The sequence below is a fragment of the Oncorhynchus mykiss genome, chromosome 13, assembly GCF_057628025.1.
Source record: "Oncorhynchus mykiss isolate SJ-2025 chromosome 13, ASM5762802v1, whole genome shotgun sequence".
Classification (NCBI taxonomy): domain Eukaryota; kingdom Metazoa; phylum Chordata; class Actinopteri; order Salmoniformes; family Salmonidae; genus Oncorhynchus; species Oncorhynchus mykiss.
In genome coordinates, this window is record NC_143034.1 from 20,300,124 (window position 1) to 20,316,275 (window position 16,152).

At 44.7% G+C, this 16,152-nt stretch overlaps 1 protein-coding gene across 12 annotated transcripts in view; it reads left to right on the forward strand.

The window, feature by feature from the left end:
* The window catches only part of LOC118938206 (gamma-adducin), a 158,424-nt gene that overhangs the window by 28,327 nt on the left and 113,945 nt on the right, over positions 1 to 16,152 (forward strand). For 9 of the 12 annotated variants that reach the window (XM_090195624.1, XM_090195617.1, XM_090195631.1 and 6 more), the window contains exon 2: positions 7,671 to 7,725. The exons of the other annotated variants lie outside the window; for them this stretch is intronic. The gene's annotated coding sequence lies outside the window, so the exon portion shown is untranslated. The remainder of the gene's footprint in view (positions 1 to 7,670; positions 7,726 to 16,152) is intronic. 12 annotated transcript variants of the gene reach the window in all.

The window sequence follows — 16,152 nt, forward strand, 5'->3', positions numbered from 1 at the left end:
CGGCTCGATACGGTGCAGTGGTGTCACGGTGCGGTTTCGATACATCAGCAAAATAAATGCCTGAGAAATATGTGATTTGTATTTAGATTTACCATGTATTATAATAGTAACATGGGTAGCTTGAATTCTCAGGAGCAGATGGAAACAAAGGGACAACAAACAGCAGTGCCTGCTTTGTAACATTTAAAACAGAACTTCAAGTGTGTAGTCCAGCAGCATATATCAACATTAAGTCACATGGCAGTGTCTTAAACAAAATAGGACCACTTGAGACTGGTTACTTGACCCAAAATATTAGAAAAATTCAGATTTTCACGTTTTCTTTAAGATTAGTCTATCCACATTATCTGCAGTGAGCACAGATCGGCTTGCTGTGACAATGCCAGCCGCTGTGGAGAATACCCTCTCGCTAGGGACGGAGGTCCCAGGCACAGCCAGCCGCTGTGGAGAATACCCTCTCGCTAGGGACAGAGGTCCCAGGCACAGCCAGCCGCTGTGGAGAATACCCTCTCGCTAGGGACGGAGGTCCCAAGGAAAAGCCAGGTAGCTGTGGAGAATACCCTCTTGCTAGGGACGGAGGTCCCAGGCACAGCCAGGTAGCTGTGGAGAATACCCTCTCGCTAGGGACGGAGGTCCCAGGCACAGCCAGGTAGCTGTGGAGAATACCCTCTCGCTAGGGACGGAGGTCCCAGGCACAGCCAGGTAGCTGTGGAGAATACCCTCTCGCTAGGGACGGAGGTCCCAGGCACAGCCAGGTAGCTGTGGAGAATACCCTCTCGCTAGGGACGGAGATCCCAGGCACAGCCATGTCATGGCTTGAATTCCATCTAGTAGGGACATCTTGGATTAGTTTGTGGTTTGGCAGCTCCAGCATCTCCTGTTTTGTCTTGAAAACATGTGCAGCAGTTGTGCTTTTATGAAAGAAGGATACCACCTTCCTGATCTTTGCTAGGAGGCGAGAGGCTGGATTCACTGACATTGCTCTTTGAAACGCTAGATTAACAACGCGAGCAAAGCATCCTATCTGTGGCCCCAATCCAGCTAGTGCAACTGCATTTACAATATTTCCAGCGTTGTCAGTGGTCCCAGGAATCGTTAAGTTATCCCTCTCCAACTTCCACACTGCAACTACTTCCCTTAGCTCCTTAGAGCCTACATGTAGATGTTATATCCACCACTCTAACAGGCTATCAGTAATGAACAGAGCCTACATGTAGATGTTATATCCACCACTCTAACAGGCTATCAGTAATGAACAGAGCCTACATGTAGAGGTTATATCCACCACTCTAATAGGCTATCAGTAATGAACAGAGCCTACATGTAGATGTTATATCCACCACTCTAACAGGCTATCAGTAATGAACAGAGCCTACATGTAGATGTTATATCCACCACTCTAACAGGCTATCAGTAATGAACAGAGCCTACATGTAGATGTTATATCCACCACTCTAACAGGCTATCAGTAATGAACAGAGCCTACATGTAGATGTTATATCCACCACTCTAACAGGCTATCAGTAATGAACAGAGCCTACATGTAGATGTTTTATCCACCACTCTAACAGGCTATCAGTAATGAACAGAGCCTACATGTAGATGTTTTATCCACCACTCTAACAGGCTATCAGCAATGAACAGAGCCTACATGTAGATGTTATATCCACCACTCTAACAGGCTATCAGTAATGAACAGAGCCTACATGTAGATGTTATATCCACCACTCTAACAGGCTATCAGTAATGAACAGAGCCTACATGTAGATGTTATATCCACCACTCTAACAGGCTATCAGTAATGAACAGAGCCTACATGTAGATGTTATATCCACCACTCTAACAGGCTATCAGCAATGAACAGAGCCTACATGTAGATGTTATATCCACCACTCTAACAGGCTATCAGTAATGAACAGAGCCTACATGTTGTAGAGGTTATATCCACCACTCTAACAGGCTATCAGTAATGAACAGAGCCTACATGTAGATGTTATATCCACCACTCTAACAGGCTATCAGTAATGAACAGAGCCTACATGTTGATGTTATATCCACCACTCTAACAGGCTATCAGCAATGAACAGAGCCTACATGTAGATGTTATATCCACCACTCTAACAGGCTATCAGTAATGAACAGAGCCTACATGTTGTAGAGGTTATATCCACCACTCTAACAGGCTATCAGCAATGAACAGAGCCTACATGTTGATGTTATATCCACCACTCTAATAGGCTATCAGCAATGAACATAACCTACATGTAGATGTTATATCCACCACTCTAATAGGCTATCAGTAATGAACAGAGCCTACATGTAGATGTTATATCCACCACTCTAACAGGCTATCAGTAATGAACAGAGCCTACATGTAGATGTTTTATCCACCACTCTAACAGGCTATCAGTAATGAACAGAGCCTACATGTAGATGTTATATCCACCACTCTAACAGGCTATCAGCAATGAACAGAGCCTACATGTTGAAGTTATATCCACCACTCTAACAGGCTATCAGCAATGAACAGAGCCTACATGTTGAAGTTATATCCACCACTCTAACAGGCTATCAGCAATGAACAGAGCCTACATGTTGTAGAGGTTATATCCACCACTCTAACAGGCTATCAGCAATGAACAGAGCCTACATGTTGATGTTATATCCACCACTCTAACAGGCTATCAGCAATGAACAGAGCCTACATGTTGTAGATGTTATATCCTCCACTCTAACAGGCTATCAGCAATGAACAGAGCCTACATGTTGTAGATGTTATATCCACCACTCTAACAGGCTATCAGTAATGAACAGAGCCTACATGTTGTAGATGTTATATCCACCACTCTAACAGGCTATCAGCAATGAACAGAGCCTACATGTAGATGTTATATCCACCACTCTAACAGGCTATCAGTAATGAACAGAGCCTACATGTTCTAGATGTTATATCCACCACTCTAATAGGCTATCAGTAATGAACAGAGCCTACATGTTGATGTTATATCCACCACTCTAATAGGCTATCAGCAATGAACAGAGCCTACATGTTGTAGATGTTATATCCACCACTCTAACAGGCTATCAGCAATGAACAGAGCCTACATGTTGTAGATGTTATATCCACCACTCTAACAGGCTATCAGTAATGAACAGAGCCTACATGTAGAGGTTATATCCACCACTCTAATAGGCTATCAGTAATGAACAGAGCCTACATGTAGATGTTATATCCACCACTCTAACAGGCTATCAGTAATGAACAGAGCCTACATGTAGATGTTTTATCCACCACTCTAACAGGCTATCAGTAATGAACAGAGCCTACATGTAGAGGTTATATCCACCACTCTAACAGGCTATCAGTAATGAACAGAGCCTACATGTAGATGTTATATCCACCACTCTAACAGGCTATCAGTAATGAACAGAGCCTACATGTAGATGTTATATCCACCACTCTAACAGGCTATCAGTAATGAACATAACCTACATGTAGATGTTATATCCACCACTCTAATAGGCTATCAGTAATGAACAGAGCCTACATGTAGATGTTATATCCACCACTCTAATAGGCTATCAGTAATGAACAGAGCCTACATGTAGAGGTTATATCCACCACTCTAACAGGCTATCAGTAATGAACAGAGCCTACATGTTGTAGATGTTATATCCACCACTCTAACAGGCTATCAGTAATGAACAGAGCCTACATGTAGAGGTTATATCCACCACTCTAATAGGCTATCAGTAATGAACAGAGCCTACATGTAGATGTTATATCCACCACTCTAACAGGCTATCAGTAATGAACAGAGCCTACATGTAGAGGTTATATCCACCACTCTAACAGGCTATCAGCAATGAACAGAGCCTACATGTAGATGTTATATCCACCACTCTAACAGGCTATCAGTAATGAACAGAGCCTACATGTTGTAGATGTTATATCCACCACTCTGACAGGCTATCAGTAATGAACAGAGCCTACATGTAGATGTTATATCCACCACTCTAATAGGCTATCAGCAATGAACAGAGCCTACATGTTGTAGATGTTATATCCACCACTCTGACAGGCTATCAGTAATGAACAGAGCCTACATGTAGATGTTATATCCACCACTCTAATAGGCTATCAGCAATGAACAGAGCCTACATGTTGTAGATGTTATATCCACCACTCTAATAGGCTATCAGTAATGAACAGAGCCTACATGTAGATGTTATATCCACCACTCTAACAGGCTATCAGTAATGAACAGAGCCTACATGTAGATGTTATATCCACCACTCTAATAGGCTATCAGTAATGAACAGAGCCTACATGTAGATGTTATATCCACCACTCTAATAGGCTATCAGTAATGAACAGAGCCTACATGTTGTAGATGTTATATCCACCACTCTAATAGGCTATCAGTAATGAACAGAACCTACATGTTGAAGTTATATCCACCACTCTAACAGGCTATCAGTAATGAACAGAACCTACATGTAGATGTTATATCCACCACTCTAACAGGCTATCAGTAATGAACAGAGCCTACATGTTGAAGTTATATCCACCACTCTAACAGGCTATCAGTAATGAACAGAGCCTACATGTAGATGTTATATCCACCACTCTAACAGGCTATCAGTAATGAACAGAGCCTACATGTAGATGTTATATCCACCACTCTAACAGGCTATCAGTAATGAACAGAGCCTACATGTAGATGTTATATCCACCACTCTAACAGGCTATCAGTAATGAACATAACCTACATGTTGTAGATGTTATATCCACCACTCTAACAGGCTATCAGTAATGAACAGAACCTACATGTTGTAGATGTTATATCCACCACTCTAACAGGCTATCAGTAATGAACATAACCTACATGTAGATGTTATATCCACCACTCTAACAGGCTATCAGTAATGAACAGAGCCTACATGTTGAAGTTATATCCACCACTCGTTGGTAATCCCCGTTATAGTTTCCAGGGAAACCGAAATGTTCCCAGACGTCAGACCTGAATGGTACTGGGGCGTCTTCTAGTTCTGGCTCGCCATGTTGCGCCTTTGCATGTAGCCAACTGCTAATTCCTTCATAAGCGAATTGCCGCTACGACGGTCTCAGCTCTGTTCTCCCTAGAATGAAATAACTAATGAGTGGAGCTGCATACGAGACTAAACGTTTTAAAACATTTTTAAAGACAACTTTATTACTATGTAGATTTTTTTCCACGTTAATTTATACGCCATTGGTTTATGCAATAATATTTTTTTTTTTACAATTACATATCTTCCTAGCTATAATATATGATTAATGTATTGTTCGGTTCGCAGTGCGTACCGAACCGTGCACCGTGGACCGAACGGTTAACGTACCGTTTCACCCCTAGTTTTGATGCTTTCACCATCGAATCTGTAGTTAGAATCGGTAGATGCTCATTGCTCAAGTAGAGCTACGACAACACTCTACGACTAGGCTCTACGACTACTAACGACAACCCTTATGCTAGTATGTGTATGAGTCTCTATTTCCCTTAGCAACAATCCTCTAACCATGACATTGATTCTGTACTAATGATAGGTTGTACTCTACTCTGGTGTTGACACAGCTGGTGTTTGTTCAGAGGACAGAGATGGCTATCACGGGCAGGTCAAGCTACCCCTGCCACCGCCCTGTGTGTGTGTGTGTAGGGGCCACACCTGGGTGTGTTATTTAAATACTTTTTGTTTTCTGTATATTTGAGTATATCCAAATACACAGCCCAAAACATGTAGTTTTACTTCAGTATTTTAATGGTTGTTTGTAAAAACAGAAAATAAATAGTCGGCCAAATTGTATTTGAAAGTATTTCCATATACCTATGATAAATGCATGGGAGTGTATTTGAGTCAGTATATTTGAGTATTTTCAAATACTTTCCAAGTGTATACAAACACATTCCAATATTCAACTATTTTGTTTTTTCCAAAGAAAGTTATCTGTATAGTTATTTTTAAAATGTATTGAAAAATACCTGAAATCCCTGAAATAATATATGAATTGGTCTGGTAGGGGCACCTGGTTCCACACCCTGTACACTGGGCCATTGGCCACCAGCTATAGTGGAAATCACTACCTGCTGAGTGCTATGATGAAGAACATGTTAAAACACAGACACACACATGCGCACACACTCCCCATAGCTTTGAGGCTCTGACATCGTTGACCCAGGGGTGTCCATGGGGTCTAGCTGCACTTGGTTCCCCATCAGAGTTCATAACGTGCAGACAGAGCGCATGAGAAGAGAGGGGACACTCCTGACCCTAAGAACTTGGGAAGTGAAAAGATATTTACACTTTGACAGCATTCCTCTACAACTCCCCTCCCAATCACTGCTGTTTGAGAGGTTACACACCCTGTACACTGGGCCCCTGACCCCCAGCTAAATGAGAGGTTACACACCCTGTACACTGGGCCCCTGACCCCCAGCTAAATGAGAGGTTACACACCCTGTACACTGGGCCCCTGACCACCAGCTAAATGAGAGGTTACACACCCTGTAAACTGGGCCCCTGACCACCAGCTAAATGCGAGGTTACACACCCTGTACACTGGGCCCCTGACCACCAGCTAAATGAGAGGTTACACACCCTGTAAACTGGGCCCCTGACCACCAGCTAAATGCGAGGTTACACACCCTGTACACTGGGCCCCTGACCCCCAGCTAAATGAGAGGTTACACACCCTGTACACTGGGCCCCTGACCCCCAGCTAAATGAGAGGTTACACACCCTGTACACTGGGCCCCTGACCCCCAGCTAAATGAGAGGTTACACACCCTGTACACTGGGCCCCTGACCCCCAGCTAAATGAGAGGTTACACACCCTGTACACTGGGCCCCTGACCACCAGCTAAATGAGAGGTTACACACCCTGTACACTGGGCCCCTGACCACCAGCTAAATGAGAGGTTACACACCCTGTACACTGGGCCCCTGACCACCAGCTAAATGAGAGGTTACACACCCTGTACACTGGGCCCCTGACCCCCAGCTAAATGAGAGGTTACACACCCTGTACACTGGGCCCCTGACCCCCAGCTAAATGAGGTTGTGCTGTGAAATAGAATGGGATTATTTTGTCTGTTTGCTTTATACCCGTCCTTTATGATGATGTAGGACGTTGGTGTTTGAGTCAACGATGTGTATGTGAAGGATGTCGTTACGATGACTTTGATGTGTAATGACTGCATTCCAAGCCTCTTTTAAAAGATCAGAAGTCTGGGTGCTGTATTACAAGAGGCCCACCTTTTCATTTAATCTTTTCATATCTAAACTGGGTTTTTACCTGAGGCATCTGTGTGAGTCCCAAATGCACCCTATGCACTTCTTTTGACCAGGACCTATAGGGGTCTGGTAAGAAATAGTGCACTATAACAGAGAATAGGGTGTCACTTGGGACTCATTCTGTCTATCTATGCAGACCAGGCCTCAGAAGCATGTATTGTAATAGCAGAGTTGTGTTTTAAACCAAATAAATACGTCTCTCTGTGTCTAATTATTAAGAAGTCTGCTGTTTTTAAAGTGCTTTGCTCCAGACACGTTAAAAAGCTTTCTGGTTGATGAGATCGTTAAGTCGGTAAGACAGGAGATGAATAACTCTGTCTGTTTTGTGTTTTCTCCAGGTGAGGAAACGGTGTTAGCGATTTGACCGGACGAGGAAGTCATCTCTCCAGAGAGGTGAGAGATATATTTATTTACATGCATAAACATCACTCTTCCGCTGACTTATTGTGTAGCAGCACCAGTGGGTTGTATCAACAACCCCAGTTCATGTATCACATTCAGTGTAGACTTGTTACGTGTTTTAATGAAAAGATATTGCTATTGTCTCAAGTGCGGCAGGGTAGCCTAGTGGTTAGCGAGTTGGACTAGTAACCGGAAGGTTGCAAGTTCAATTCCCCGAGCTGACAAGGTACAAATCTGTCGTTCTGCCCCTGAACAGGCAGTTAACCCACTGTTCCTAGGCCGTCATTGAAAATAAGAATTTGTTCTTAACTGACTTGCCTAGTTAAATAAAGGTTAAATAAAAAATAAAATAAAAAGTGCGTCATGTGCAGTAGGCTAAGCATTATTCTGCATGGAAATCTTTCTCCACCGTGCCACAGACGTTTTCAAAAATAAACGGACACTCTGGGTTGCCACTTGCTTATTTTGGAAATGCTGAACTAACAAATGATATGGCTTTGATTTGTCTGTTGGTGGTCACTCTGTGCCTGTCTGGCGAGACGTTTTACTGTGGTTGCACACACACACACACACACACACACAATACACACACACACACACACACACACACACACACACACACCACAAGATGTTTTACTGCTTTTGGAAGTTATTCTACATGGGAAATAGTGACTGGTTTTGTCTCCCTAAAATGTTCAGTTTACAGTCTGTCTCTCTCTCCTCTTCCTCCCTTGTTCCTCTCCTCCCCGTCTGTGGTTGAAGAGGGCCTGACCATGCCTCTCCTATGTCATCTGATTTGTTTAACATTTCTTCATCTCCTCATCATTTTTCGCCGGCTCAGTCTGGTCTAGACGTTTTCCTTGACGTACCAACCTGTCGTGTTGTTTACGGTCCTAACAGCACCATCCCTCTTCAGAGGACAACTTCACTACTATTTATGCTACATGGCATGAGCCTCCTCATCAGTTTCTGAACTGTGTATCGAGGTCATGACAATAAGCTTTAGTCATGACGATAATGCCTAGGTTGGCCTGTCAACATTATCCAGGGAACGTGTTTGACACATAATGAGACACGTAAGCAAGCAGTCAGCATTGTTTTCCCCCTGGCCTGGGCTTATAGTGTCGCCCTGGGTCTGGCCTGGGTCTGGTCTGGGCATATAGTGTCTGGCCTGGGTCTGACTTGGGCATATAGTGTCTGCATGGGACTTGGCAACCTGCCAGAGTAGGAACTGAATGAACAAAGATGCTCTAAACTGGGGGGGGGGAGGAGGGGTGTTTTATGAGCTTTGTCAAGGTTGCTATCTGAGCTATCTCCGTTTTCACTGTAGTTTTATCTTTGAATCAACCAGTCTTTAACCTTTCTTTAACTAGGCAAGTCAATTGCTTTCTTATGGAATGTGACGGCTTGCATGTAGAGCTTTCTCCATTTTAATTGTCCGTGGACATAGTCTGTCTGCTTGGTGCGTCGTCTGTCTGCTTGGTGCGTCGTCTGTCTGCTTGGTGCGTCGTCTGTCTGCTTGGTGCGTCGTCTGTCTGCTTGGTGCGTCGTCTGTCTGCTTGGTGCGTCGTCTGTCTGCTTGGTGCGTCGTCTGTCTGCTTGGTGCGTCGTCTGTCTGCTTGGTGCGTCGTCTGTTTGCTTGGTGCGTCGTCTGTCTGCTTGGTGCGTCGTCTGTCTGCTTGGTGCGTCGTCTGTCTGCTTGGTGCGTCGTCTGTCTGCTTGGTGCGTCGTCTGTCTGCTTGGTGCGTCGTCTGTCTGCTTGGTGCGTCGTCTGTCTGCTTGGTGCGTCGTCTGTCTGCTTGGTGCGTCGTCTGTCTGCTTGGTGCGTCGTCCATATTTAGGATTTGCAGTTAAGTGAGGCTGCTAATCTCTCTGGCTAAGCTCCTTATACTGCATTTCTACATTACACCACAATGGAAAGTGGATTTGAGTTTGTCACTTTAAGCTAGTTAATCATTTCATAGTGCTTTTTCTGTCTGTTATCTTGCCTCGATAGCAATATCTGAAGAGACAAAAGTCTGAAAATGACGAATTCTTATTTATCGGCTGGTCCTGTTTTCGTGTTAAAATACTTGTGTGATGATGCAAGTTAACAATGGTGTTGGAGTGAAATAGAGAATTGAGGCCAAATGTCTTTCTCTCCCCCCTTTGTGCGTTTCCATGTGGTTAATTTATTCCATTCCTCCAAGGCAGTCTGATGTGACTAATGTCTAGGCCAGGGGTACACACACACACACACACACACACACACACACACACACACACACACACACACACACACACAGCACAGAGAGACAGAGGACCAGGCATTCCAAGGGGTTGTGAGGGCGTCAGCCCAGAGAGGTACACCCACTACCCCTGAAAGGAGGACCGGAGGAGGGAAAATAGGAGAGACAGAATAGAGAGAAAAAGCTGCATGACTCGTAAACCTTTTACAGGACCGGATGGATGGATGGGTGGATGTGAAGGGTTCAGTACCAACCATGCAAGGTCCAGTTGTTCCTCTCTTTCTCTCCCTCTGTCATTCACCCTGGTAAGACGAGCTATGCTAGCTGTACTAGACCAGTGTGTAGGACAGTAAAGAGACCTTGCTAGCTCCCTGGGCCACCATTTAAACCTACACACACATCACATGTTTGTTTTACTATCCTTGTGGGGACCAAAACATTTATTCCCATTCAAAATCATATTCTCCAGAACCCTAAACTTAGCCTAAAATGGCCTTTTTTCTTGTGGGGACCAACACATTTCCACACTTGTCTGAACTTTCCTTGTTTTATTATCCTTGTGAGAACTTATTGTCCCCACAAAGATAGTAATACCAAAAAAACACACGCACAGAGCTCCCTGGGCTGCCATTTAAACCTCTTCTCCCCCCCAGACCCACGTGAAACACTCAGCTGTAAGTCTAACACGCTCCACACTGACTCCACACTCCACTTCCTGATCGGCAGGACTTCTCGCAGTAATGATGTCATGCACCTTGTTATTATGATATAATCGTTACTACCGCTCCATCTGGTCATGTTTAAAGACCGCTCAGTGGTTACCCATGTGATTCCCCGGAATTTAAAGCAAATCCCAAGTATATCAGTCTCTCACAATGCACAGTAAGATGTACAGTGCCTTCAGAAAGTATTCAACATTTGCCCATTTATTATTTTCAAAATTCTTCAAACTCTGTCACATTGATCATTGCTAGACAACTATTTTCAGGTCTTGCCATAGATTTTCAAGTAGATTTAAGTCAAAACCGTAACATTCACTGTCTTCTTGGTGGACAGCAGAGTGAACCAGATTTTCCTCTAGGTTTTTGCCTGTGCTTAGCTCCATTCGGTTTCTTTTTTATCCTGAAAAACTCCCCAGTCCTTAACGATTACAAGCATACCCATAACATGATACAACCACCACTATGCTTGAAAATATGGTGAGTGGTACTCAGTAATGCATTGGATTTTCCTCCAACGTAACACTTTCGATTCAAGACAAAAAGTGAATTGCTTTGCCACATTTTTTGCAGTATTACTTTAGCGCCTTGTTGCAAACATGATGCATGTTTAGTAATATTCTGTACAGGCTTCCTTCTTTTCACTCTGTCAATTAGGTTAGTATTGTAGAGTAAGTACAATGTGGTTGATCCATCCCCAGTTTTCTCCTATCACAGACATTAAAGTCACCATTGCCCTCATGGTGAAATCCCTGAGCAGTTTTCTTCCTCTCCGGCAACTGAGTTAGAAAGAACGTCTGTATCTATGTAGTGACTCTGCTCTTTTTAAAAAACAAACATTTATTGTCTACCAATAGGTGCCTTTCTTTGGTCTTTGTGGTCAAATCTTTGTTTGAAGTTCATTGCTCCCGACTGAGGGACCTTACAGATAATTGTATGTGTGGGGTACAGGGATGAGGTAGTCATTAAAAATCATGTTCAACACTATTATTGCACACAGAGTGAGTCCATGCAACTTATTCTGCGATTTGTTTTAAAACATTGTACTCCTGAACTTATTTAGGCTTGTCATAACAAAGGGGTTGAATCGAGACATTTCAGCTTTTTCATTTTGTAATTCACTTATAAAAGTTTTGATCAACACAATTCCACTTTGACATTAAGGTTTTTTTTAGGCCAGAGACAAATACATCTTAATTAATTCATTTTAAATGAAGTCAAAGGATGTGAATACTTTGTGAAGGCATGTGGTGTTGGTAGTTGGTAGTGCTGCTGTGGTGTTGGTAGTTGGTAGTGCTGCTGTGGTGTTGGTAGTTGGTAGTGCTGCTGTGGTGTTGGTAGTTGGTAGTGCTGCTGTGGTGTTGGTAGTTGGTAGTGCTGCTGTGGTGTTGGTAGTGCTGCTGTGGTGTTGGTAGTGCTGCTGTAGCTTGGCATCCTCTCCTCTGTTCTCTGGTCTAATCATCTGGCTTTACCCAGTGTCTTATCTCTCTCTGTGGAGTAGAGCAAACAGTCTCTCTCTGGAGCAAACTAATGGACAGATGCAAGCAGCCTGGATCCTCTCTACCGGTGTCGATTCCTCTAAAGGACAGATATGCAGTCTGGCTCTCTGCCCACACAACCTCTCTCCACTGATAGAACGTCTCTCTCACATGTGTCTTGGTTGGAGTTGAATTTAAGAGCCTGGTAAAAATCTGTACGTCCAGGAGGTTTTCATTTGTAGAAAATGTAAAAAGCATGTGGAGGGAGATTCTAGATGTGGCTTGGCCAAAGTGACTGTGTGTCTGTGTGTGAGTGAGACAGAGAGTTGTAGAAACCCAGTGGACGGGTGGTAGTCCATATGGATCTTGAGGCTTGGCCAAAGTGACTGTGTGACTGTGTGTGAGTGAGACAGAGAGTTGTAGAAACCCAGTGGACGGGTGGTAGTCCATATGGATCTTGAGGCTTGGCCAAAGTGACTGTGTGTCTGTGTGTGAGTGAGACAGAGAGCTGTAGAAACCCAGTGGACGGGTGGTAGTCCATATGGATCTTGAGGCTTGGCCAAAGTGACTGTGTGTCTGTGTGTGAGTGAGACAGAGAGCTGTAGAAACCCAGTGGACGGGTGGTAGTCCATATGGATCTTGAGGCTTGGCCAAAGTGACTGTGTGTCTGTGTGTGAGTGAGACAGAGAGCTGTAGAAACCCAGTGGACGGGTGGTAGTCCATATGGATCTTGAGGCTTGGCCAAAGTGACTGTGTGTGAGTGAGACAGAGAGTTGTAGAAACCCAGTGGACGGGTGGTAGTCCATATGGATCTTGAGGCTTGGCCAAAGTGACTGTGTGTCTCTGTGTGAGTGAGACAGAGAGCTGTAGAAACCCAGTGGACGGGTGGTAGTCCATATGGATCTTGAGGCTTGGCCAAAGTGACTGTGTGTCTGTGTGTGAGTGAGACAGAGAGTTGTAGAAACCCAGTGGACGGGTGGTAGTCCATATGGATCTTGAGGCTTGGCCAAAGTGACTGTGTGACTGTGTGAGTGAGACAGAGAGCTGTAGAAACCCAGTGGACGGGTGGTAGTCCATATGGATCTTGAGGCTTGGCCAAAGTGACTGTGTGTGAATGAGACAGAGAGCTGTAGAAACCCAGTGGACGGGTGGTAGTCCATATGGATCTTGAGGCTTGGCCAAAGTGACTGTGTGTCTGTGTGTGAGTGATACAGAGAGTTGTAGAAACCCAGTGGACGGGTGGTAGTCCATATGGATCTTGAGGCTTAGCAGAAGTGACGGGTTGAAATTGTGGTGATTTGAAAGGTATGTAAGTGATATCAGGTTTTTGAAAGTGAGTGTTGGGGGGGGGGGGTTGTTGTATGTTAGGGTGTCTGCAGATGGCCATTCCCTCACTCTCTCTATCTCTATCTCTAGTAGTGACCACAGAGCCATAGAATGCTGAAAACACAGTAGAGTCAGTTTATCTGCTAAACACTGGCCTGAGAGCTGACAGGCTGGGCTTCACACACACACACACACACGGGGCCGGGGGGAAACGGCACTGGGCCGCTCCAGATTAATCAGTAGGGGTGTTTCCCTGACACATACCAGCTGTGCTGGTCTCCATGGGGACACACAGTGACTCATCGCTATTGGACCAGACTCACCGGACCGTGGCTGTGGATTGGCTGTGTGTGGCTGTATTGATTGGCAGTGTGTTTACAGCAGGGTATGATTTGTTTGTAGTGGTTTCAATTAAGGAAAGTTTAAGGACGTTTTTTGTTGCAGTGTATTGATGATGTTGAAGTGGCCATGACGTGGCTGTCAGTGACTTTTCAAGGTTATTTAGTACATCGTGTGTGTGTGTGTGTGTGTGTGTGTGTGTGTGTGCATCATTTTGGGAGGGAGATGGGTGCGGTCAGTGTGTTGTGTTTTCAGTTTTGGCCCGCCAGCTCTGTTCTGTCTCCTATCATGCTTCTATCACACTGTATCTCCTGGGGCCTCTCTACAGCTGGCTGATGTGAGATCTCAGTCAACCAGACTAGTGTTAGCAGTCAACCCTGAGTCTCACACACACGGACGCACACACACATGCAACAATGTATGCATACTCTGTCTCTCTCTTCACACACACATCCCCTCCAGCTCTGGCTGGTAGTCTGTGTGGTCTTTGTAGCGCTGAGCCGAGTGGCCACAAACGACAGCATTGTCCTCAGGGAGGCTGGGAAACTTGGAGCGCAAACTCTCTCCTCAAGCAGTGTCAGGCCAGTCCACTGCTCCATTCAACTCAATGGGCTGTTTCAGCAAGAACTCCTCAAGGAGAGAGAGAAGAGAAATGATTGGAGAAGAGGAGGAAGAGAGTCGAAGAGGAGATCATGTAGGAGGGAGTTGAATAAGAGGAGAGGAGGAAGATGGGAGGAGAGAGAGTTGAAGAAGGGAGAAAGAGTTGAAATATAATGAAAGGTAGAGGAGGTGAGGGAGTCAGGAAAGGTCAACTGCCACAGGCAGAATAGAATGAGAAGGAATGCTAGACTAGGTGATATAAGGTTGTTGTATGGTAGAATATTACTACAGGAATGTTATAGTCAGTGTACAGGACATTGACTAAAGATGGGTATTAACTTTCTATTACACTGTAATGTGTAATATACACTGTAGTAAATTCATGTGTAGGATAGGAGAGGGAGTTTTGGGTGCATTCATGTTTAGTAAGTACATCATCCGTTAGCTGATCATCCCAGGCTAAGATATGATCTACTGTCACTTACTGACGGAGAGGAGTGGAAAAGCTCCTCTGGGTTTTACAACTGGGAGGAGTGGAGAAGCTCCTCTGGGTTTTATATAACTGGGAGGAGTGGAGAAGCTCCTCTGGGTTTTACAACTGGGAGGAGTGGAGAAGCTCCTCTGGGTTTTACAACTGGGAGGAGTGGAGAAGATTTGAGGGGTAAAGATTTTAAAGGGCCACAAGTGACAGGTAAGTAGCGGTTAAGAGCGTTGGGTCAAAAACCGAAAGGTCGCTCGTTTGAATCTCTGAGCCGACTAGGTGAAAAATCTGCCCACGAGCCCTTGAGCAAGGCACTTAACCCTAATTGCTCCTGTAAGTTGTGATAGAAAATTCCGTATTTACCTGGTTTATTTGATATTAATGGTTAACAAGTCTGTATTTTCATGGGCTCCACTCCAGTTCCCTGCAGCTAATCTGGGCGTATGGTCACCAGAGATGGCTTGAGCTGACAAATGAGTTAGACTGCATTACATAGACAAGAATGTGCTTTACTAGAGATAGTTTAGGAGTAGAACAATCCCTCATTGTCTCTAAATCCTCCTTGCATATGAGAAACTAAGCCAGGGTGGGGTTAAGACGACAACCCACGTGCAGATTTTTGTGCTTATTTTTTAACCATTATTTAACTAGGCAAGCCAGTTAAGAACAAATTCTTATTTACAATGACGGCATACCGGGGAACAGTATGGTAACTGCCTTATTCAGGGGCAGAAAGACAAATTTTTACCTTGTCAGCTCAGGGATTCGATCCAGCAACCTTTCGGTTACTGGCCCAACGCTCTAACCACGAGGCTCAGTAGTGTAGATGCGCCGCTATAGCCTTGGGTTCGATCCTGTGCCACAACCGGCCATGACCAGGAGCCCCATAGGACAGTGCACAATTGGCCCAGCGCCGGGGTAGGGGAGGGTTTGGCCAGTGTGGTTTCCTTGGCTCATCGTGCTCTAGCGACTCCCATTGACTGGGCTGGGCGCCTGCAAGCTGACTCCGGTCGTCAGTCGAACTGTGTTTTTTCCGACATATTGGTGCGGCTGACATCCGGGTTAAGAGAGCAGTGTGACAAGAACTATACAGCCAGGCGGGTCATGTTTCAGAGGACGCAGGACTCGACCTTCGCCGCTCAAAAGCCCATTGAGTAGTAGAAGAGATGAGCCAACGGACCAAATTCAGGGAGAAAAGGGTTTAAAAAATAAGGTTGTGGCCATACCACCCTTAACGTGCCTGTTCA